This window comes from Dermacentor albipictus, chromosome 6, assembly GCF_038994185.2.
Source record: "Dermacentor albipictus isolate Rhodes 1998 colony chromosome 6, USDA_Dalb.pri_finalv2, whole genome shotgun sequence".
NCBI lineage: Eukaryota > Metazoa > Arthropoda > Arachnida > Ixodida > Ixodidae > Dermacentor > Dermacentor albipictus.
The window spans coordinates 37713324-37737853 of record NC_091826.1 but is presented as its reverse complement, the minus strand read 5'-3'; the positions used below and the strand labels follow the sequence as shown (position 1 = coordinate 37737853).

Here is a 24530-nt window from a genome sequence, read left to right as displayed (position 1 = left end):
GATTGGCCTGTTTTACTTTGCATCGACACGAACAACGAAGCTAAGACGTCGAAAAAAAAAGAAAGGAAAGTTAAGGAGAATCATCAGTCGAAATGTTACTGGTGTTACGCTGCGTGGGATATCCGGTCTCTTTCACTACGGGGGACAACGTTGTCTCTGTATATCGTGGTGCGGGAAGCGGTTCGGCGTAACAAGGACCACTTGAGTCACTCCGTTCTGTCCAAGAAGGAGCGAGGCCCGTTCCGACAGCGGCTCGACGAATATTACTTTTGCCGACTGCGAAACGTGAGCATGTTTCTCGATTGCACCAAACTTTATAGCTGTACATCCTGTTCAAACCGGAAGACGTGTAGCTCAGGGATTGCATGCGCGCTTTTCAGGTCGTTTTTTTTTAAATTATTGACGGGTACATTGTTTGTTTGTTCGCCCTCTACTTGCTGCTCTAATACTCTTATGCACCCACTAATGATAGGAGGCACCCCTGGCAGTTTCTCACTCTGGGACCTGCCGATGCTGTTTGTTTTCTTTTTGCCAGTCAAATGTATTCTTCAATTGATTGACATATGTATGCACTCACTCCTGCAATATCTTGCTATGCAAGATGGCAGTATATGTAAATAATAATAATAATAATAATAATAATAATAATAATAATAATAATAATAATAATAATAATAATAATATGTAAGCCCGTTTCTTGTACATGCAATACATTGCGAACCCAAATCCATTGTTCATTTAAATAGCACGGTAAGTTGCAAAAGATCCGCCAGGTTCCTTGTCGCAAAAAAGAAAGAAAGGAAACAAAGAAAGGAACAACAATACACACAAGTTTTTCTTCTTCTTTGCATAAGCACATAGACAGAGGTGTAACGACGTGTGGAAGGTTGGCATGTTGATGGTGCATCCTGAACTTTTTGCGCGATCTCGCGGTATTGTATTCTAAACGCCCTTCACTTGTGCTTTCCGTCACTTGCGAGAAAAGCAAAAAAAAGGTCTAAGTCAAATTCATATGGGTGTACAGATAGTAGCAGCCTTCGACACCGAATTGCATACGAATCGAATAGCGCCTGAAGCGAATAGAACCGAATATCGAATAATTTTCGAATAGTTTTCGATGAATGAGCAGCTCTTTTCAACGTTGTTATAAAAAAATATGTTCACATCCTAGCATAATCCAGCCGTTGGCCCGTTTGTCATTAAATTGCATGGTACGAAGTGTTGTTTATTAAGAGAATACAAATGGAGCATTAGAAGCAATTAAGTTCACTCGCATACTCGGCACTCATTGAGTAAACACGGATGTTTAACTGGAAAAGTCTGACGCCCTGAGCGACGTAGCGGGGTACACTACGCAGATTCTCGTGTCTCATGTCCTATGGCCGCCGGAATTAATTTTCTTTTTTTGCACATTTGGTCCAGTTTTATGCTTCATTGCGCGCAGTTGGCGATTTAAAATATTCGTAACACATTCAATATGCGCGCGTGTTTACGATTAGCCACTATTCGATTCAAATAGAGGCAATTATTCGATTCTTTAGTCTAAAGTTTCGAGTATTCGCACACCCCCAATCGAATTGGTGTAAACTACGCCGAAAACCGAGGGCTCGAATACGATTGAACCACTTCCGCACGGTTCCTCACGCATCTGATTATAAGCGGGATGAATATTTTACGCACTCGCTCCCCAAGTTAACTTTAAAGAAGAAAAAAAATAACGGACAATGTTCATTATAATGTACCAGAAGTCTGACGGACGGCGTACATGTCGCAGCAGACGACAAGCAACGAAGGAATCCGTTTGTTGAAAAACAAAACAGCGTGTAGTGGGCAGTAATTATTACCCTTGCCTTAAATTGGTTCTTGACGCCGCAGGCACACATTCTTGCACGCATGCTCAAAAGAAACAACAAAACAATGCACGATACAAATAACTATTCTGAAAGCTTTATTCGCAGAGTGCAAGAACCTCTATAGCGCTGGCAGCGGATTCCGCGTTAGATGTATCCAATGTCTGATACAGTTCGCCACGAATGAGTTAATTTTCCCGAGTATCGGTGAGTAAGTTTTCGTGTGTTCGATACATATAATAATTCGCTTTATCCGGGCTGGTTATATTTGGGATTCAATTCAATTCATTTTATTCACATCGTGTGGATGTGGGAAAGCTTGTGCAAAAAAAAAAAAAAGCGAGACGATTTCCCTGAGGAAAGCTCAGACCCCCTGTGCATGGCATATAATAGAAATATACATGCGTATTACATACGCGGAGTCAAAGGTTAAATCACATATGCCTGAATGAACACTCTTTGAGAAAACTTACAAAAGAAAGTTTCGATGTTTATATTACAATTTACAAGGCACAAACTTATGTTTCCCTAATTTGACACCACTAAGCCATTGATCTTACTATATCAAGGAGCACAGAAATGCGTTCAGTTGGAAGTAAGCATTTCAGCACGTTTACCTTTCTCAAAACAAACTATCACAATTGCTTTGAACTCTCTCCTTAGGGTCGAAAAAAAAAGGAAGTTACTGTAAAAATTTCTTTTTAATATCTCGGATGCTAAGGGTTTCCAATAGTATTCCACTACTTGGCTTTGTGCTGAACAATTGAGTTCACCAATGTGTTCAAACACTTCATCAACTGCACTGCACGCTACGAAGCGTCCCGAAAAGTGCATGTGTACGCCTCGATTGCAGAGCTCCCCTCGCTGCGTCAGTGGGCGGATATGACGATGGAGACTGTGATAAGGCTGGTTCTGGGGGGTCGATCGTTACACGTCGTGGGTTTGGACCGGGCGCCAAACAATGCGGTAGTTCAAATTATATATATATATATATATATATATATATATATATATATATATATATAGTCATATCATGATGAGAAGCCAACAAACACTCACACCATGACAACATAGGGGAAATTACTCGTGCTTAATAAATGGAATGAAGAAACGATAAATTAATGGAAATTAAAGTGGATGAAAAAACAACTTGCCGCAGGTGGGAACCGAACCCACAACCTTCGCATTTCGCATGCGATTCTCTACCAATTGAGCTACCGCAGCGCTGCTTCCCCATCCACTTTCTTGGGTATTTATGTGTACTAGTAGAACCCAGGGAGTTTCTTTCTTCTCGTTTCTTCTCCCCCTTTCTTGTCATATATATATATATATATATACGTCAAAAGAAATTCTTCAGGCTACCTTTCAGACGTAAAGAACCTGAGTGGCTCTACATGGCAAATAGAACAAGTACTTGTTCTGTTTACCTTGTAACACCGCTCAAGTATATATATATATATATATATATATATATATATATATATATATATATATATATATATATATATATATATATATATATATATATATATAATATATTATATGTATCATTTGGAGGGAGAACGCATAAAATCTGTTATCGAAACAAAATATAATCTGAACACATGTGATCGCTATAACGTTTCATGTATACATGTTCATATAAACCACAAGGTGATAATTTTTAAGGGAAGAAGAGAGTAAGTCGCGTGGTGCTACCAATAGATTTTAGAGGTTTGTAATTAATTTTTGGGTGAGGAGGGAAATCGTCCTCCTCCAGGAAATACGAAGGGGAACCCGCACGTATTTCGCAGAAAGAAAGCTTTTCGAAATTGAAAAATTCGTCCTCGTCCGGAGATCGAACCGCCGACGCCCTTACGGGGGCCGTCGCTCACCCATCCGAGCTAACTGGGTGGCTAGCAGGCCGCCGGGCGAGGTTCGAATTAATCGACAACGGTGAAGCTGCAGGACAGGCCCGAGACGTCAAAGAGCTTTCCTTTCTGAGAAAGCCCTATGGGTTGTCTTGGTAATTTCGTGCTATACTGTCGGGCATATGACAGTTTCCCTTTTTTCAAGAATCTTGCCTCCGCTTTGGGGACGCTGTTTTCCTTTGATTTATGGGCTTTTAGCGTTTCAAAGCGACGCCGTAGCGGAGGGCTTCGGATTTATGCGCCCTACATTAGAACGCTACTGGCCGCGACTGGGAAATCGAACCCACGACCTCGCGCTAAGCAGCAGAACGCCAACGTTGGTGAGCCACCGCCCTGACGGCTGCTGTAAGGCCCAGAGATGAAAGCAGGTCGCCAAGGGTGGCTTCGTGGGTTTCCAACCAAGTACATGAAATGGTCGATAAAATGAAATCATAAATGAAATGATACATGAAATGGTTTCATGTATCAGGCACATTATAGTGCGCGTAACTTTGCTGAAATTTCAAACAGTCCGTGTTTCAAGGTGTCAAATTTCAAACGGTGTGGATGCTGCACACCTAATGACATGTTGGCTACTGATGCCGTAATTAACTATGTGTTCTGTACTAGCTGCATTACCTTAATTTTTTTTGAAACACCTCAGTTTTGTTGTTTAATTTAGTTGTTTACTTATGTTTACATCGTCACGCTGGTCTACCTTGATGTGGTCTCTTGGGTCCAGTCAAGCTGCTGTTTCGCACAGCTTTTTGCCCAAGAGCTCCGATCGTGTGTATGGCAAAATAAAAGGAATTGAATTGAATTGAATTGAAGTGCGTGAGCCGAGTCGTCGAGCGGCGAAGCCGACATTCCCGGAGCTTCTTCCGGTGGTAAAAAAAAATTAAATTATGGGGTTTTACGTGCCAAAACCACTTTCTGATCATGAGGCACGCCGTAGTGGAGGACTCCGGAAATTTTGACCACCTGGGGTTCTTTAACGTGCACCTAAATCTAAGCACACCGGTGTTTTCGCATTTCGCCCCCACCGAAATGCGGCCGCCGTGGCCGGGATTCGATCCCGCGACCTCGTGCTCAGCAGCCCAACACCATAGCCACTGAGCAACCGCGGCGGGTACTTCTGGTGGTCGTTCCGCTCGTTTACGTGGTGGTCCGTCCAGTTTTCGACGTCCTTCGTAAGCGTCACCGTTTCAATGGCCTTCAGGGTTCACGGCACGTTGAAAAAAAAATCCACAGAGCAGGCGGAGTGGTTGTCTCTCGCGTCTGGCTAGCCGTCGTACTGGTGGCTGACATCTTACTCGAACGGAATGAGAGAGGGTCAGATTCAGGCGGTGTCGCAGTAGTCCACGTTGCTCCAACGCCTCCACCAGAAATGTCACGTTTTACTACTGTAACGCGACTCACTACGGTGAGGGGGCCCGTCATAATAGTCTAAACACTATTTTTAATGGGCCCCCTCAACATACAGCTGCTGAACTGAAGGGGCCCCTTTTTTTTTTCGTTTCATCGCATGTTGTGCGCGCAGGGTTTTGCTAATCGGTGAATTTAGAGGAGAATTTAAACGCGAGTTAATGACATATTAGTTGAAATCACGAAAAAGAAATAGGGCATGGGCAGGACATATAATGAGGCGGGAAGATAACCGATGGTCATTAAGGGTTAGGGACTGGATTCCAAGGAAAGGGAAGCGTAGCAGGGGGCGGCAGAAAGTTAGTTGGGCGGATGAGATTAAGAAGTTTGCAGGGTCAACATGGCCACAATTGATACATGACCGGGGTAGTTGGAGAAGTATGGGAGGGGCCTTTGCCCTGCAGTGGGCGTATCCAGGCTGCTGCTGCTGCTGCTGATGATGAATTTAGAGGGGAGGAGGAGGGGGTGTCGTATCATTGGGGTACGCAGCAATAACGAAACAGCGCGTCATTATTCATTTGTCTGCGGCCGCTAAAGTGGCATCTACCTAAGGTCCTGCTTGGTGAAAAGAGCGCTATGAAGTCGCGGACTAAAAGAACAACATGTACGACGGATAAGGCGTTCTTTTAGTCCGCGTCTTCGTAGCGCTCTTTTCATCAAGTATGCAAAACCAACTCGCCCACATCAAGCTTCTGCACCTAAGGTCCCCATCCACCTCCGCCTGGGCTACGCAGCGAGTTGCTTCTCTTCCCTTATTAGGAAAGCTCCGTGTCAGGCGTGTTGTTGTAGCACAGGACAAGCGAACAAGTACGGCAGAAGTCAACCAGGAAAGAAAACACGTAGAAATAAATTTACAAAACGCCATTTGAACCCAGGACCCCTCAATCACAATCCCGATGCTTTTCCGCAGTGCCATGAAACCTCTTTTTTTTTCTTTATTACCTTCTTCGCAACAATAAGTACACACGTACAATACAGGTCACTTGGTGATAAACAATATCAACACATCATTTGGTTAGACTACTAATTTAGAAGGCTTTTAAAGAGGCTATCGAAGAAACCGTACCGACTAAACAAACAAACAAACAAACAAACAAACAAACAAACAAACAAACAAACAATAAACAAGAACTAACTAACTAACTAACTAACTAACTAACTAACTAACTAACTAACTAACTAACTAACTAACTAACTAACTAACTAACTAACTAACTAACTAACTAACTAACTAACTAACTAACTAACTAACTAACTAACTAACTAACTAACTAACTAACTAACTAACTAACTAACCAACAAACCAACTAACTAACTAACTAACTAACTAACTAACTAAATAACTAACTAACTAACTAACTAACTAAAATTGCAAACCTAATATTGCGAGATCTTGTCGACGTAAAGAAGGCTTCACCTCTGCATTTATCACTCAGTGGCAAAGCTCGCTTCACAGGCTCCATTCGTTTGCTTCAATTCTTTGCGACTCCGTCACGGCCTGGGACGGAACGGAGGGAAACCGGCTTGCGGATGGGGAGTAAATAAATTCGAGTAATAAAGGGGGACATAGACAGAGAGTAATAAAAAGGGGACACGGAAAAAAACAAAAGCGAAGCTGCGGCGTGCCTGAAATAGTAAGGGATCAATAGGGCGTGTAGCGAGCGGGAGACGGTGCTCGGCCTGGCCGCCCCGACGTATTTGTGTATACCGCGACGAAATGTGAGCGGCCGACTTCCAGAAATGAAGCGAGCGCCGAGACGGGCGGGGTGCCGTAATACGGAAACTGCACGAAGCGGAACAGACTTGTTTTTGTCTTTCTTTTGCGCAATGACAAAAGAGCGATTTCTTTGACACGCTGCCCGTAAAATTTGCTCTTTCGCTTACCGTACGCATCTCGGTGACTAAAATTAGACGATTTCGCGGCGAATAAAGGACACTGTGTGCATTTTAACGCAGTTGAAGTGAATAATGATGACAACTTTATGCTGCCTCCTTAATCTTTTGTATATCTTTGGCGACGTCGATGTCCCGAAGATAGTGGGCTACGACGTCTGCACCAACGTTTCTCTCAAAGCACGCTTTTGTACTCTTTCTGCACTCACCGTTTGCACTGATGCCAGACAGTGCATGAAAGACTGGTAACTAAGAAATAGAATTGCGCGCTTCTATCAGTGACATTGAGGAATGACATCGGTTGGGTTCAGGATAGTAAATTTATTTATGTTTCCTGCAGGATGCAGAATTTTTATTTAGCGTATCAAATGCTTCACACTAATGCCGAAGGTTAGTAAGTAAAAAATAATAATGCACAAGCTTGCAAATTCCTAGCTCTTCACGGAGAACAGATATCGCAGTTCAGTAAGCTGCGTCTGTTTGAGTACCTAAGCGGACACACCTGACACGTGAATTTGTAAATTACGTGTAACTGTTGCTTGTTTGCGATGGTTCTGTAGATGCCATACTAAGAAATCAGTGGCGCATTTCAGAGCGGGGTATGATATATCAAATTTGTCTGCTTGAGATGTCTTAGTAGGTGCTGTTGATAAAACTGTGATACGCTTTCGTGCTTCAAATAGCGGGATATTTCGACAAGATTGCTAAAAAAAGTTCAAGTGATAATAAAAAAAATGTGCACCTCACAGTGGGTAGGTTATTTTTTCTTTGAAGAGGAAGCTTTAGTCCGGGTGCTCTGAACACATGTAAAAGGAGAATTTGTCTTTCTCGGCAACCACTGCACCAAATTTGACGATGTTTTCTGCATTTAAAAGAAGAACTTAAAATCTAGTGACTGTTTGTTTCCAATTTCTGACTTAGATTGTCAATTTTTCATTAAAAATGGGCAAAGATCGCAAATTTTCAAAAAACGAAACTATCAAGTTTACAACTCTGTAATTCAGCAATAAAAAATGTTATCACAATTATGTTTATTGTATCTAATAGTACATCTAAAGCGGACAAAACTGATATGTTGCACATAATTCTAATAAAATTCAGCAATATGGAAATACAGCTTTTGCAGAAACGTTATACACAACGTAACAAATTCATGTAAGATGTAAACTGACATGTCAAATTTGTCCGGTATGAATGATCTAATGAATGCTGTTTACAGAACCGCGATATCTGTTTTTGATGCAGAGCTAGTAATATATAAACGTCGTGCGTATATCTTTCTAACGTTCAAATTTTCGAAAACCCTTTTCACATAATTCAGGCCCTAAATCGAAAATCCGCTTCTACGGTAACTAGAATTTAGCTGCCTCTCTCAAATGCAACAAATTTCATTAAAATCGGTCCAGGAGTTATCTCAGAAAAGCGCTTTTGCGTTTTACATGTATTTGAATAGGACGCGTTGAAGTTGGGCTCGAGCTAAAGCTCCTTAAGAGGAAGTAATGCTATGAGCAGCACACATATTAAAGAGTGGTACAACCGCTTTAAAGACGGTGGCACATCGGTGGAGAGCGAGCTACGCTCCGGTCGACCATCAACATGCTGAAATGAGCAGGTCATTGCCGAAGTGAACGCTGTGGTGATGCGGGACCGTCGTGTGACTATCCGAGAAGTTGCGGAAGAGGTGGGCATCGGCACTCTTCCTGCACATTCCATTATGACCGAAGATTTGGCCATGAAAAGAGTTGCGGCGAAATTCGTGCTGAAGCTATTCACGGTGGAGCAAAAGCAACTTCGCGTTGAAGTCTCACAGGACATGCCGGATTGCACAAACAGTGACCCCGACTTTATGAACACCATAATCACTGGTGACGAGTCTTGGATGTTCGGGTAAGACCCGGAAACCAAATCCCAGTTGTCACAGTAGAAGCATTCCGCGTCATCAAGACCAAGGAAGGCCTGTCAAGTGCGCAGCAACGTCAACGTGATGCTAACTGCTTTCTTTGACTCCCGCGGTGTGGTACACCACGAGTAAGCACCACAGGGTCAAACAATCACCAAAGAGTACTACAGGGATGTCCTTCGTCGCCTACGTGATGCTGTGCGGCGCAAGAGACCGGAGTTGTGGTCAACAGGACGTTGGCACATCGATCACGACAGTGCTTCGGCACATTCCTCGCACTTGATTCAGACTTTTTTGGCGAAAAATCAGACTCCTGTAGTTCAACAGGCTCCTTACTCTCCTGATAAGGTCCCCTGCGACTTCTGGCTGTTTTCCAAAATCAAGAGGCCATTGAAAGGAGCGCGATTTCAGACAAGAGAGGACATTATGGCTGCAACGACAGCTGAGCTAAACTCCATTCCGAAAGAAGCCTTCTCGGAATGCTTCCAATAATGGCAGCACCGCTGGAGAAGTGTGTGGAGTCTCAAGGAGACTACTTTGAGGGTGATTAGGTTTCCAACGCTCCACTTATACCAGTTTATTTTCTTCGGCCAAAGGTCGGATGCTTTTCTAACAGACCTCGTATTTAGATAGGAGCACCCGAGCTGAAGCTTGCTGTTAAGTGCAATCAATTTCACTAAATTCGGTACAGCGGATATCGGGCAAGATGATTTCTCCGTTTCAGTGTATTCAGGTAGTGACTCCTGCGGTAAATGCTCCGCTTAAAGTAACAATTATTCCAGCCTTGACAGTGTTCTATTAGTCCAGTTTGATTACCTCTGCTTTTACTGATCAAACATCCACCTATTGGGGCTTTAGTGTAGACAAATGAATACAAAATATATCCCTCTCGGCCGCGTTTGCTGTAATTACTCCCTAATGCCGCTGGGCGAGGTTTTCATTCGTTCACTCGACTGACCGTACAATCAATCAATCAATCAATCAATCAATCAATCAATCAATCAATCAATCAATCAATCAATCAATCAATCAATCAATCAATCAATCAATCAATCAATCAATCAATCAATCAATCCTCTAAACTGCTTTCGAGGCAAACTAACGCGTTTTCTTTGTCTCCGATCGTACCGCCTTCCAGAGAATCGAACGTTCCGTGCTACTGAGAGCGATTTTACAGAGGACAGGCGCGGAAGCCCCGAATGGTGGGGAAGCATACAGATGAGGTCCATTTGGATATATGCGCTGCAGTGCGTCCCCGCGTCTCTAGCGATCCGCGCTGCGTGTATGTGCCAGCGTAACAGGCGCAGCGTAGCGAGAGGTTGTTTGTTTTGACGGGCCTCGTATTACGGCGTTTTACGCACAAGTGGGCTTCGACGATGCCCGGGGCCGCGCCTTTCAGTGAAACGGAGTTTGTTGTTTGTGTCTCGTCTCGTCGACGGTCGTTTGTTCCCAACTGCTTTTCGCTTGTCGTTCGCCTGATCTCTCGTTTTATTTGTGCGTTTCATGTCTTCGCCATCCGGGACTCCTTTTGATGAAGCTTGGCTCGCGTACTGTCTTCAATGTCTACGTCACTGACTGTAGTTTGCGTTGTTCGAACGCTTCCTGCAGCGAGCACGCCGCGTGCATGTTTTACTTGCGTTAGCAAGCGAGACGGCGTTTGCGGCGAGTTCGTTAAGCCTCTTGTCTGAAACCTCTCATGTGTCACGCGTGAGTCGGAGTACTTATACTTAGTGATTGCACTGGTTCGTGTCATGCTGTTTTAAGCCTTTTATGTGTAGAATCACGCGAAAAGCAAAGCCAAAACGCAAAATAAAGACGCTAAGGCGCGCGCACGCACGCACGCACGCACGCACGCACGCACGCACGCACGCACGCACGCACGCACGCACGCACGCACGCACACACACACACACACACACACACACACGCACGCACGCGCACACACACACACACACGCACAAAGACACACACAAACACACACGCAAAGACACACACACAAAGACACACACACCCCACACACATATACGCACGCACGCGCACCTATGTCACCAGGTCCCGCAGAACTCACTCACGCTCTGTGAAATGCACAGTGGATGAAACTTGTTGGCTATCGCACTGATCAGTTTAGATAGCCAAAAAAAGAGATCGGAAAGTAATTTGTTTCTTTATTTACGAATAGTAAAGCGTCTACACATACTTCAGCGTTGTAGTTGGTTACACTCTAGAAGCTTCGAATTCCGCTAGTTCGCTGTTACAAAATATTTCTTCAGAGGATATTCGTTGTGAAAGACTTATTTAAAAAGAATATCTTCCATGCTTCGACCATTTCACGAAAAGGCACTTGGCGCGCATTGATGAAAGCACGACGTAGGGAAGGCGATCTGCTAACACAGGCGTGCTAGACCGTGTCCTGCCTCAACGGATCTCATAGCGGCTTATCAGCTGCCCGTATGAAAGAATAAACTTGACTAGCTAGCGTATTGAAAGCGCGAAGGGGAATTGGAGACAATGTACGCATTTGTCTTTATATATTAGTTTGAGGAGAAGTTCTCAGTCGCAGTTTAACATCTGACAAGCTGAAGGCCATTATGTTCACAAGAACGTTTTCACAATAGCCTTTGACAGTGGTATGCCATGGAGAGTGACTTGCTTTAGCAGAAATTATCAGATGCGCACCCTTAAATCAACCGGTGAAAAGTGGACTTCTCAAACTTGATAATTAGCGAAGCTATTGCTACGCTTTGTAGAGAAAACTGTGTGTACGTGTTTGCCTGTGTATATTACAGCCGAACTGTAGATGCAGATCTGCGTTCTGTGTGCCAAGCATAACGTTTTAAAAATGTTTTCGAAATCAAAAGCTAATCTTTTTCTTTGAATGGCAGAATTGGGTTGGCAGACGGGAATTTCCTTTAGCGGATATCATACTGACCGCAAATAAAGACATAGGACAGCGGAAGAGAACACAAAAACGACACCACTCTGGTTGTCCCCGTCTTTATTTGCGTTCAATATGATATGCAGTAAACACCAACTAGGCCAAACTGAAGTTCTTCCTTTACCGGAACTACGATAGCGGGGTGTCCGCTCCAGCGGTGCTACTCTGCAGGCTGTCAACTTCTGCCACGTTGTCAATCGTTTCGAACCAATCAGAGAGACGGTAGCTTACCAGTGAGCCAGTCAGAGCTGAGAAGGCGGCAAATTCCACAATATAGCAGAATTTGAGTGTTTTAGACTAGCCGTCTAGAACATACAAATAGACATGATTTTGCCATGTCGTTTCCCCGTATTCATTGTCCTTGTGCTTCGAGCTGTCAATTAATTAGCTCTCGCACTGCCATCTACTAGCCTCATGGTTAGTTCACATGGTAGAGCGATCGGCTCGGAAAGGCGTTGGTACCGGGCTCCAATCCTGTACCAGGATTGATTTTTACTCAACTACGAAGCTTTTTCTGTGTGAAACCCGTATGGTTTTCCTTTGTAGCTTCATGCTGCATATGGGTGGATGACAGTTTCTACTTTCATAGATAGATAGATAGATAGATAGATAGATAGATAGATAGATAGATAGATAGATAGATAGATAGATAGATAGAGATAGATAGATAGATAGATAGATAGATAGATAGATAGATAGATAGATAGATAGATAGATAGATAGATAGATAGATAGATAGATAGATAGATTTAAGCTTTATTGCGGCAATCACGCTTTAATAACCGGAGCTTCCAGCTGCGATTTACATGATTGATTTGGTTCCTGTGAAGCGAAGTCAACACGAACGTGGTGGGGAAGTGCTGATGACTGAAATACTTCGCAGAAATTTCAAGAATTACTGGTAGGTCTCCTTCGCTAGCGATAAGCTACAGATAACAAGCAATTAGAGTACCTAGGTACGACACAAAAGATGCAACGAGAATGATTTGCAGAACAGACGAAGCTGTTGTTCGGGTTGATAAGCTTTATGATTATGTCTGATTGCGCAGTTTAGCACAAAGCAATGCACGCTGAAGAAGGCGCTTCTGCATTCTTAAGGGTAAGAGTAAACACCGTCTCCTCACGGGGGAAGAAACCCTGATATGTAAATTACTCGAGTAGACTGAGTGGAAAGAAGATTAGAATATAAATAGAATAGATTACGATAAGAAACAGAGGGTGAAATTCACACGCTTGCCGCGCATTTTCGTGTACGCAATCGGCAGGCCCGGTATATGTCGAGCATAGCGAGGAGCCCCCCTCCTCTTCGAAGTTAAATTAAGTTTTCGTAACTAAGCGTAGCAAAGTATGCGCGGCCCAGTCGCAGGAGAGGCGCATGTAATTCTTCAAAAGAAGCGTGGCAGTTGTGTAACGAAGCAGTGCCTTGCGCAACCACGTGATCTTGCACAAGAACGGACTCCCGCAGGGAGCGGACCGACCGGCGAGACTCCTGCAACACGTGGATGGGCTTGCAGGGGAGTTTTAGACCCTGGGCGATTTCGCAATTCCCTCGTTTCGCGAAAGTGAACTCTTCGTCAAAAAATCACGCACGCACGCACGCACGCACGCATACACACACACTTTAGAGGCGACAAGACGGCCACCTGCGATCCCAATCTCTTTCGTACGGAAGAAGATAACGAGCGATGATTCCCGCAAGTCCTAGATGGCACGGACGTAGCGAAATATAATAGTTGAGCGGATTTGTCTCCCGGCGAGCATTGCCTCACTGTCCCGGTCCCCCGGAATAGCCAGACAAGATTTCCAAAGAGCTAGGCTTTGCACGTAGGCAGAGTACGTCGGCCAGACGTAACCGGTTCGCGCGTGGCGAAATGATAGGGGTTGATTGTGGCTTTTTTAGACGTGAACTGCCTTCGCACGTTGAACTGCGAAGGCTGGAGCAGCCTTCGCAATGTTCAACCCGGGATTTCACTGCGTCTCGGACGATTCCAGTGCAGTCGAACGAAGGCTACATAGGTGGCTTCTTTCAGCCAATTAGTACAGCTGACCTGTTCCAGAGAAGCAAGAAGGGAGTCGCCCGTAGCGAGCTATTGATCTACTCCGTAACGAAGCTTCAGTTTAAAGAGAGTACGCAGTGAGGGTGGGGCGGACAGTGGAGCTGTTCTTGTGGTTCTCTTTTCTGCTCGGATGATGCGACCTCGTAACTTTCACTACGCTGCGCGCAGTTGCTGAGGTGGAGTATAAAAGCAAGGGCGACCGAAAAACAAAAGAAAGAAGATAAAATTAAAAAAAAACGAGACGGCGTGAAGTTGCGGTTTTTGAGAAATTGTGAAACGCAGCGGAGCGCCAGTTGCAACACTGGTTAGATTGTATCCTGTTGGAGTACAAAGCTAGATTGCAAAAACGCCTCACGGGATGGGAGTAAAAGCACAAGCTTCCGTTGAGAAGGAAAGACGAATGAGCTTTATATAGGTGGAATAGATGGATGGGTGGACCTATGGATCGTAAAACTGAGCTGGTGTTGGTAAATGGGGTGCGGAATGCATGGATGTTCTAAGGTGTTTTTCTTTTTATTTCGTAGTGGTTTGATGACCTACCAGCCTGCCTGTGAGAACAAATTCTTCGAATCATAACGTAACCTTGTGCATAACCATTGGCGCGGCTTCGCTTTTATTTTTCTTTCTTTACCTTCTGTAGTCACGGCTACAAAATTGCAGCAAGAAATGACCAGAAGCTACGCAAGATTTCTCGACGAATCCACATAAGAAACGCTATAAGTAATGAAGCACGAATTTGAAGAAATGCATGTCGTCTTATTGCTCGAGGAAAGCCAATCGGGCAAGTTATCGCTTTCTGTATCTTTTGCTCTTTCTTTAAATCAAATGTATGTAACGAGACTTCGGCATCTCGCCGTTTTGCCGTACTCTGCTAACATGGATGACGTCTTATTCTCTGCGGCAAATTCTCGAACTTCATTCAGATTTTCCTACATCTCGAGATATGTGACATATATGTAACATATATGTAACATATATGTAACATATATGTAACATATATGTAACAAATATGTGACATATTGGCGGCAGCCTAATCGACGTTATGCACGAAGGAAATGTGGACAATCCAAAGGTAAAGCGAGAATAACCGAAAAACGTTTATTGTACGTATATATGACTAAAGTGGTAAGGGAAATTCACAGGCAGAGAAAACTTGGCGCATGCGCACTGAGAGAGCGTACATGACGCAGCGTGTTGATGCCACAGGTTGCGGGTTGATACCACATATTTTCAAAAATAAGATCAAGAAATTGCGCGGAGTATGTAGCCCAATTTAGCCTCTTCAGGCGGAAAGCGTGAAGATGAAGGCATTACATGCACCACAAGTTGCAATGTCCGGCTGTGATACCTAAGGAAAGGTTCATTGATTCACTGTTTAATGATTAAATTTAGCACAAACAATGCAACTTCAAAATGATTGAAGTTGACCAGAGGTGAAGTCAAATCTGCTATGAAATCTTGAGAATAGCACTGCTCGAGAAAAAATTAGGGCCGAACATTGATTCCTCGAATTTCGCGCCGCAACCACATCGCCGGCTTGTAAGTGTGACGTCAGTGTGACGTCAGTGTGACGGCATAAGTTTCAAAGTATTTACTTCTATTTGGGTAGTTTTGTCGCCGCAAAAACATAGTAAGAGCGCTCGGGCGAGTTCTCTTTTGTTCATCATTCATTTCGTGATTTAGCATCTCCCCTTCCTTTTTTTTTACCAATATCGAATTAATTAGACCCGGGTACACTGCGAAAATTTATGACGTCATAGCAAGCTGGAGCCCGAACTTTAGGGTGCTGTCGCCGCTTGCCTTTCAGGTTTGCGTCTTTGGTCACTTGCCAAGCCTGCTTTCGCGGTAAGAGCGGCTGTGTTGCTATAGCGTAAGCGCAATTACTACACCTCATCGGCGCCCATTTAAGTGTTACACCGGTGTACAGAATTAGTGCAGGCGCGGTGGCCCGAAGTGGTTGCAATAAATACAGTAAACCTTCTCAATAACAAAGCCATCTATAATAGTAACAACTTCGATATAAGCAGCATTTCGTTAAAAGCGGAGTGACTACAAGGAAGTTGTAGTAACTTGAAATGTGCGCTTGAAGAGCACGCGGGAGCTCGTAAAATGCACATTTATAACAAAGCTGCACTTGACAGTGGAGAAATTCTTTTAAGGCCCACGAACAGCTACCGCCTCTGTCGATTGTCGTCACGTGACACGGTTATTCCCAATAAGCTTCCGCCACGTGGCGGAGTGACCTTCGCATCCCTCTGTGCATCGGACAGGTTGGCATACTAAGAAACGCAAAGTGTCATTGTGCGCGCTGCAGGAATCGGTCCCGTGTGGATTTCCGGTTTCGTGCTAAGCGGAGTCGTTTACTACTGCACTTCGATGCAGCACGGCGGTAGGGATCACAAGAAGCTTCGAATAAAGGGATATTTCGAGTAAAGCGATTTCGATACAACGAAGGATTACGGCAAGTGTAGACCCTCATTCCAACTGCACTTACACCTACCGAAAAAAAAAAACACTTATATTCGTATGCACTGAAACGCGTTGGCCGCGTTGGCCCGCTTTTACGATTCCCGATCGACGTTCTCAAAGCCTCCGTTCAAAGCGTGCTGCGCTGATTACCTTTCCAGATCACCCGGCGGGTTTAATTAGAGAACCGTCGAACAGAGGGGCGAGCAGCCCTCTCAGCCTTTCCCGCACTCCCAATCACAATAAAGTGATTCTCATTTGCTCGTTTTAGCAAATGGCACACGGGACTTCTTCTTTCTTTCTTTCTTTCTTTCTTTCTTTCTTTCTTTCTTTCTTTCTTTCTTTCTTTCTTTCTTTCTTTCTTTCTTTCTTTCTTTCTTTCTTTCTTTCTTTCTTTCTTTCTTTCTTTCTTTCTTTCTTTCTTTCTTTCTTGCCGTTGCTGAAACATGTGACCACCTGGAAGGCACTTTCCTGTGCCGCGCGCGAGGTCCTGGTTCCCAGGTAATTTTGACCCTTCGCTGTGCCAGGAAGTGAGAGCGACTACGTGAGCCCAGCTCACAGTGGCCCGCCGGACTAGAACGGGGCGAATCATCGATCCTGTTCTTGCATATCTGGGCGGCTCGCGCGCTGCGAAATCGAATTCCGAGCGCGCCTTTCGTAGACGACCGTCGCAGACATAAATCATGACAGGTATAGATACACAAACAGGGCAAGTAGGTAGATGGATAAATATGCAGAGATGTAGAGAGGTATGTGGGCAGGTATGCAGATAGATTACACGTCTGCTCTCAAGTCTGTTGCCTTCGGGTAATGAAGAAGTACCAGAAGGCAACGGACCGTCACAGGCATAGATCCTGACATTTATAGATATATGAACGGGCAAGTATAGATAGATGGATAAATACACAGAGAAGCGGAAAAGTAGATGGACAGGTATGTAGATGGATAACACGTCTGTTCTCAAGTCTGTTGCCTTCGGGTAACGAAGAAGTACCAGAAGGCAACGGGTCTGATGGCTCAGACTGTAGACACGCTGTACTTCGTACAACGCAAGTGATTGAACTGCTGTCTTCTCTCTATCTTTTTCTCCCCTACCTGCGTGTAAGGTAGCAAACTGGACAAAGTCTAGTTGATCTCCCCGCTTTAACTTGTATCTCTAGATAGATTACCAGATACAAAGTGAGATAGATACAGGCATAGATAGTTAGACTGTTAGGTAGATAGATGAATGGATATGTGAATAGAGGTGCAAAGAAGTAGACAGATAGGGAGACAGCTAGGCGGGTAAGTGCACAGGTGTTCAGATAAATACAGAGACAGATAGATAGCTATAGAAGTAGACAGGTAGGTAGGTGGTGCCGCGTGCGAAATTAAATGAAATGACCAAGAATTCCATTGCAAGAACGGCATGGGTCCTGCTTGGACCCATTGTGATCAATAATATCGAATAACTCAAATAAAATAAATTTTCGATATAGGCTAACGCCTAGCGAAAGGTACCGAAGAGAAGACACAGGACAGAGAAGAAAACAAGACGATGTTGACGCGTCGTGACGTATTGAATAATGTACTGCTTGGTAAATAGACGATTTATGTGATATCGAAGGTGCAATTCCTTGTGAGCGGCCTTTCTATAAACTGAAGAAGGATTTTGGTTGTTTGAAGTCTGATGATAAAGTTTGATTGTTATTTGTTTTGAACACATATACACAGTTAACAGGAAAGGGAAAGCGAGGAGCTGGCTGGATGATTGTTATGTAAACCAGCAAAATGACGCGAATGACGCAACGTAATCGTGGGTGAAAAAAATCACGATCACGATACTCCCTAATGCGAATTCTTCAGCGCGGCTGTTTAAGTGTTGCGAATTCACGGTATATTGCGGCAAATCATTTGATTCTGAACGACAGGGTCCTCTCGGTGACGGTGCTTATCCTCTACTCGTGCAGCTCGTTCAGCAGCAGCAGCAGACGACGAAGCATTTACACCGGTTGCGTCGCTGACTGTTCAGAGAGAAAGCGTGAACGCAGGAACGCTTGGTTCGCGCGGAGCGCTTTCCCCAGCGGCTGCGGCGCCGGCGAAGTGGCGCATGCGCAGTGGGTCCGAAACCCACGCCAGCACTCTTCCTTTCGCCATACTCTCCCTCCCCGCTTTCCTCCTCATGCTTGCACCTTGCCCTCCTCCTCCGCTTTCCTCCTCGCCCTCTCTCCGCTATCGCCGTCCTTCATCCTCCGCCGCGCTCCGTGTTTGCTCTTTCATCATTCGCAGTGCTTGTTCGTTCGGTTACGCCGTGCATTACTGCAATACTTGAGGTACACCGGTTTAAGAGACCGTTTATAGTGTCCCTGTGCATAGTGTCCCTCCCACACGTACTCTGTGCTTACTCTCTCCCTTTCTTCTTCTTCCTATTCCCCTTTCCCCCACCCCCAGTGTAGGGTAGCAAACCGGATACTCTTCTGGTTGACCTCCCTGCCTTTCCTGTCCTTGTTTTCTCTCTCTCTCTCTCTACGCCGAGGGACGCCGACCTTCAACACAGGAACGGGCGCCTAAGAGCTTCGCTCTAAAGAAAAAAAAAAGAAACGGGATCGTCGTTTCTTGGCCCTAAGCCGTATCTGGCGTCCGCTTGCGTAGGCTGCGTTGACTAAGCTATAACCCCAACAGCGTACACTTTGGACTGTAAGGGTGATTCTCGAGCCCAAATGCTTAAAACAGGCCACCGTCTCTGTAGAAGGACGTCGCTTTGTATTTTTTATTTCGTGGATAACCACCAGCTGCATTAACACCGAGGCGACGCCTTTGCGGAGAAAACAGCCGGTGCAAGCTGAGCCCCACATCAAAGGGCGCAGTGATATTCTATTTCTCGTTTCTCTTTCCCGAAGAATTCCTGTTGTTCCGTAGGGAAGGGAAGAGTACGAGCCTACTAGCATTGTGAAGGAAGAAAGTACCCAGGAAATTCGCATGTGAGTAAACAATGCATACCCGCGAGATACAGAATGCCGAAAATTTGCACTGGAGAGGCTGCACTGCAGCTCGGAACCTAGGCTGAACAGAAAAACGTACCGGGCAAATGTATACGCGAGAAAGCTACTTTATAGATATTCGCAAGTGAGGCGCGAATGGACGTCTCGAGAAATGGTTGCTTGAGAATAAACTCTGTGTTCCCAGCTCAAACTGTTCATGAGTGTAAGCAGAAATGTTGAAGTTGACGTGAATCCTGAAATTATGATGTAGAAGCAGGCGTTCTCAATACGTATTTGCAACTTTTGTTCTTATTAAATTTTTTGAACCACCGTTCTACTGTCACTATTCCGCATGCTTTATTTTCTTCAATTGCGTGGACTAGTCGGTGTCTTTTTCTGGAAACTCTGACCTTTTCACATCATTTTTCTTTTAAATACAAAATAAAAATCTAATTCTCTCACTGCCCTGTTATTACCAGCGTTCAAACGAAATATTGCAGCAGACTGGAAATATCCAAAATTTGGAGTAGCCGTAAGTGACTTGGCTTTCAGATATGTAGCAATATGCGCTCAAATGCGGTGAGAGTTTTTTTTCAAGCCTCACATAACCGGGACCTCCGACCTTAGGATCGTCAGGATTTATTACCCTGTACCGCCATCGACGTTTCCGCCATATCCCGTTTCCTCCCTGTGACCTCTCTGTCTAAAGCCGTGCCTTCAAATGACTTTCGTACTCCCAACTGGGAACTAAATATAAGAACGTCCATGGCGTGCGTGACGTTGGTGCAGCTCTTCCTTAAGAGACAAATAAAGAAAAGAAAGGAAAGATAAGGAGTAAGTGCAAGCAGTCGTGCACTCTCGAGATCCTGCTTGTGGGCTTTCCGGGTAGGGGGGGGGGGCGACACGCCGACGTGCGATGGACGGATCAGTGGCAAGGCAACGACCACTAAAGAGACGGGGCGTGTGAGGCGCTCAGGCGGAGAAGCGACGCGGACTATTCCCCAAAGACGAGGAAGGCCGCTGGCCGACCCAACTCCTTCCCCCACCTCTTTCCCTAGTACTCCGGCGCCACGAAGCGACTCTTCCTTTTTTCCCTACACGAGAAACAACGAAAGGAGAGCGCGTAACTCCTTAGACGGGAAAACAACGGGGACGAATCAGAACCGAAGGCGCCTCTGGCCAGGCGCTGGAAATGTAAGTGACGAGAAAAAGATAGGGACAAACCAGGGACAAGTTGCACAAAGAACGGAACAAATGCGAGGAATCTAGCATCTCTTCCCTATTTTCCGGCGCCTACTGCAGCGAGTCCCGGGATGAAACGGGAGCGCACGGAGCTCTTGGACTGGAGAGAAAACAATGGATGTTGCGGAAAGCGAGGACACAGAGGATGTAGGAGGATAGGAGGATGTAGCAGAAGAAGTTGAGAGAGAAAGACGGGGAGGGGGTGAGGGCGTATTAGCGAGAAGGACAACAAAAAGGAGTGTAGCACACCGTTTCAAAAAGCCATTCCGAGAGACGTGCGAGAGACAAAAGAAAAAGAGGGTAGGTGGGGAAGAGAAGGCACCCCGCCGTCCCGCGAACGGGACGCCGGCGACATGGTCATCGCTCAAAGAAGCGCGCGAGGCACGGGCGGGCGGCGGTGATTAATTTCAGGACGCCGCAATTGGGTGCGTTTTTCTCGGCGTCTCCGCCCTCTTTCTATATATGGCCTCGGGCACGCGGGCTCGTTGGAGAGAAAGGGAGAGCGTGGAACGACGAGATGAGAGGAAGGAGAAACCAGTTGTTGGGGGAACGAGACGTTTTTTTGGGGGAGGGGGGAATGAGCGCCATAGTTGTGCGTCCCGGATCCGGCGCGCAGGGTTCCTATAGAAAAATCATGAAGATAGGGAAGCGGTAGGCGGGAGCGACGGGAAAAAGGGAACGAATGGAGAATGTAGTTTTGGAAGTGGGTGCTGGAAGCTAAGAAAAGTGTGGGCGAAAAGAGGAGGAAGGGAACGGAAGAGAGATGACGATTAGGGAGAGATCACCGACAGGAAATGAGGGAAGGGAGAGACAGGCAGGAAAAAGTAGAAACGGGAGGTGGAAATGAGGAAATATGGAAACTATAGGACAGAGGGAAGCGAAGGTTCCGTAGAATATGACGGGAAAGGTGGAAAAAGTACATAACAGTAGGGAAAAGAAGAGGTGCAATAGGAGGAAACGCTCTGGAAAAGAGTGAAGACTGGCTGGAAAGAAGGAAATGCGTGTTTGAGGAGTGATGGACAACAGAGGGAAAGAAGGACAGTGGAAAAACAGTATCGCCTGGAGTGAACCTCCGTTGAGAGGGTCCATCGTCGTTGGGAAAAAAGGAATCGAGAACAGGGACAGCGCAAACAAGGGAACTTTAGCGACCCACGCCATTCCCATCGATCCTTTCAAAAAGCACCGCTATCTTTCCGCCTCCTGTTTCCTCCCTGCTGTGTTAGCCCTTTTTATGCGTTTCCGCTGTTCTCGCAAGTTCCTTCTCGCTCTCCTCCCTTTTCTTCCCTTTACGGAGCAGTTAGTTTATCTCCCTTCTCGGCATCATTTTTCTTAATTCTTTCCCTGGCGGCGTGTCCCCGCGCGTCCGCTACTTTCCTCTTGGCAAGAGAATCAGTGTGGGCCCGGGGGTGCGAACAACCGGATGTTTCCCTCCTACTTTTTCCCCCTCGTCCTTAATGACGTGTATTTTTGTCCCGGGTGAGATGCAGTGTTCATTACGGCTGGCATGAGATTAGCTCGGCGCTGGTTGCCGCACGAGCTGCAGCAAGCTGCGCGAGATGGGCGTTCGCGGGACTCTCTACATGTTCTGCGTGACGGGCCCTAACCCGGCTCCCTAAGCGCATTGTCGCGGGCACATTGATTGCGCCTCGCTCACGCTGTTAGACGCACGCGGCGCGCATTTCCTCGCGCCACGAACTGCACATTCAATTGTCCACATCAGCAGGCAACTCGGGGCACGTGCGTTTTTTGGGGACGCGCTACCAGTCGCGAAGGATACGCCGTTCCACGCGGTGCTGAGCACGGAGGGGAAGAAAGGAAGCCAGGAGGGAGAGTTGCGTGTCAGTTCTTGTCACGAAGAAATAAACAAAAGAGGAGTCAAGGGTAAAGCGCCCAATCACGTGATGGCAGGCGGTGGTTTCTAGCTTCCCCCCTCAAGGTGGCGCGTGGGTTCCTCACCCGCTCGTCTGCTGCGCCGCTCGGGAGTTGTAACGCAAGGCTAACGGTGCGGACACATCGAAGCTAGTGTTGCCATTGCAACGACAGCAGTGTTTCCGGGTATAGAGGCTGAAATTTAAGAGCACTGTAATGGTGGCGAGCAGAAAGCGGCGGCAAGTTTCCCGGCAAGCGACACTAAAACCTACCGCGAACTAGGCTATGTACAGGATGTTGATCCCATGGTTCACTGCGCGATTCCCATGATTCCCCAAAAGAAAGCAGGGGAAGAAGGGTGTCAGAAGAGGTTGCCTCGCAAAAGCTGACTACATGATGACGTCTGTTATCCCTCTCAAGTTTTTTTCTCTTAGGCGCCCGTTACTGCGGCGAGCGTCGGCCCGGCGTCATCGGTGTAACCGAGCGTCATCCTCGGCGTAAGCAAGAGAACGAGCACAGCGAAGAATGAAAGAGTGAACGCGGAGCGCAACCGGTAACGAAAGACGGCGATAGCGAAGAGAGCGCGAGGAGGAACGCGGAGGAGGAGGGCACGGCGAAAGCGTGAGAAGAAAAGCGTAGTGCCGCGCAAGACGGGCTCCGCGGCGACGATGTCTGCGAGATGGCGCCAGGGTAGCGCGCGTCGTCTGTATGGAAACAAAGCGCTGCATGAGCGGAGGTCTGTCTGCGGCGGCTGCTGCGAATCGCGCGAAAGCGTCACCCTCGGGCTGCCTCTCGCGATTTCCCGATCAGTGAGGCAGTCGCGCCACACTTCGCTCCGTTTGCAACGTGCTGCACGAGACAGATTGTCCGCGCCAGCTAATGAATATATCGCGAAATGAAAATACGCATAGAGCTGCGTTCAAATTTCGCGTTAGGGAGTATCGTATTTGTCGGTGAATTTTTCTTTCTTTTCACCATAGTGCTGAACATCATGTCGCTTGTTCCACTCCCGTCCACGGTGGACTCCTTGGTATGGGCGCAGAATGTTGGAAGGCCTGTGTAGTTAGGGATTGAAATTTACGTTAAGGAACTACAGGCCGCCGACATTAAACCAGAGCTCCCCAATACGGTGACTCCTAATAGACTTCGTGCTACTCTTAGGCTTTAAGCCAAGCCAAACGAAATCTGTCAGTCGATCAGTCGGCCAGTCAGTGAGTCAATAAATGAATAAGGGGATCGGTTGCTCTGCGCCCCCTTGCTTTTAGCAAATGGCCTATCAGCCCTTTATTAGACAAGCCACGCTCTCGTCCCAACCTTGTTCAAGCACATTTCTGAACCATTCGAACACCATTGCAGTATCCCGCAGACCCTATTGAACGTACTCACATAATTTAATGACTTTAAATAATTGTTCTAAGAGCAGACGCATTTAGTTTCCTTCTTTAGCTCGCGCTAATCGAAGTACTCGGACGTCAGACTCTGGGATAGAAGAGCCACTGACGTCAGAAAGCGCAGCCTACGTACTATATACTGCTTGGATTCGGAATTTTACCATCAGTGAAAACGAAAGAACGAGACCTCGAACATTCATTCATTCGTGGAAGCTTCGTGCCCGCTAGAGCGTTCAATATTTCTTACCCACGTGCACATTTATACAGAGTGAAGATTCGATCGCGAGTGTGCGATATATAAGGAAACGGGACCGATCGACTCGGCAAGTCGGAAAAAGAAAACAAAGAAAGGATATAGGGTTATAAAATTGATATACATGAAGGGAAGAGGCCGGGAGCACGCCAAGTGGACATTACGTTTCTGGTCACGTCGCTGTCTATAGATATCGCCGAGACTTCCACTGCAGGTCTTCGGTGTAGCGCGAGAAAGAGCGGCTTCCTCCGGGACTCGAGAGATGTGCAGGCCCGTGGAAGTGTGTTTGGGTGCCTAGGTCTATCCGTCCCTCCGCGGCCATCCGCGCGGGCACTTTGTTTCTCTGCACGCTGGGTGTGCATACAAACGACGTTGAAATAAGTTTCCGAGTGTCCCTGTC

General features: G+C 46.1%; 2 protein-coding genes across 2 annotated transcripts in view; one reads left to right on the top strand and one right to left on the bottom strand.

The window, feature by feature from the left end:
* The window catches only part of LOC135914582 (mutS protein homolog 4-like), a 92511-nt gene that overhangs the window by 48589 nt on the left and 19392 nt on the right, over window positions 1-24530 (bottom strand). The window lies entirely within an intron of this gene.
* Window positions 1-24530, top strand: part of LOC139060995 (uncharacterized) — a 37300-nt gene that overhangs the window by 3259 nt on the left and 9511 nt on the right. The gene's annotated exons all lie outside the window — the stretch shown is intronic.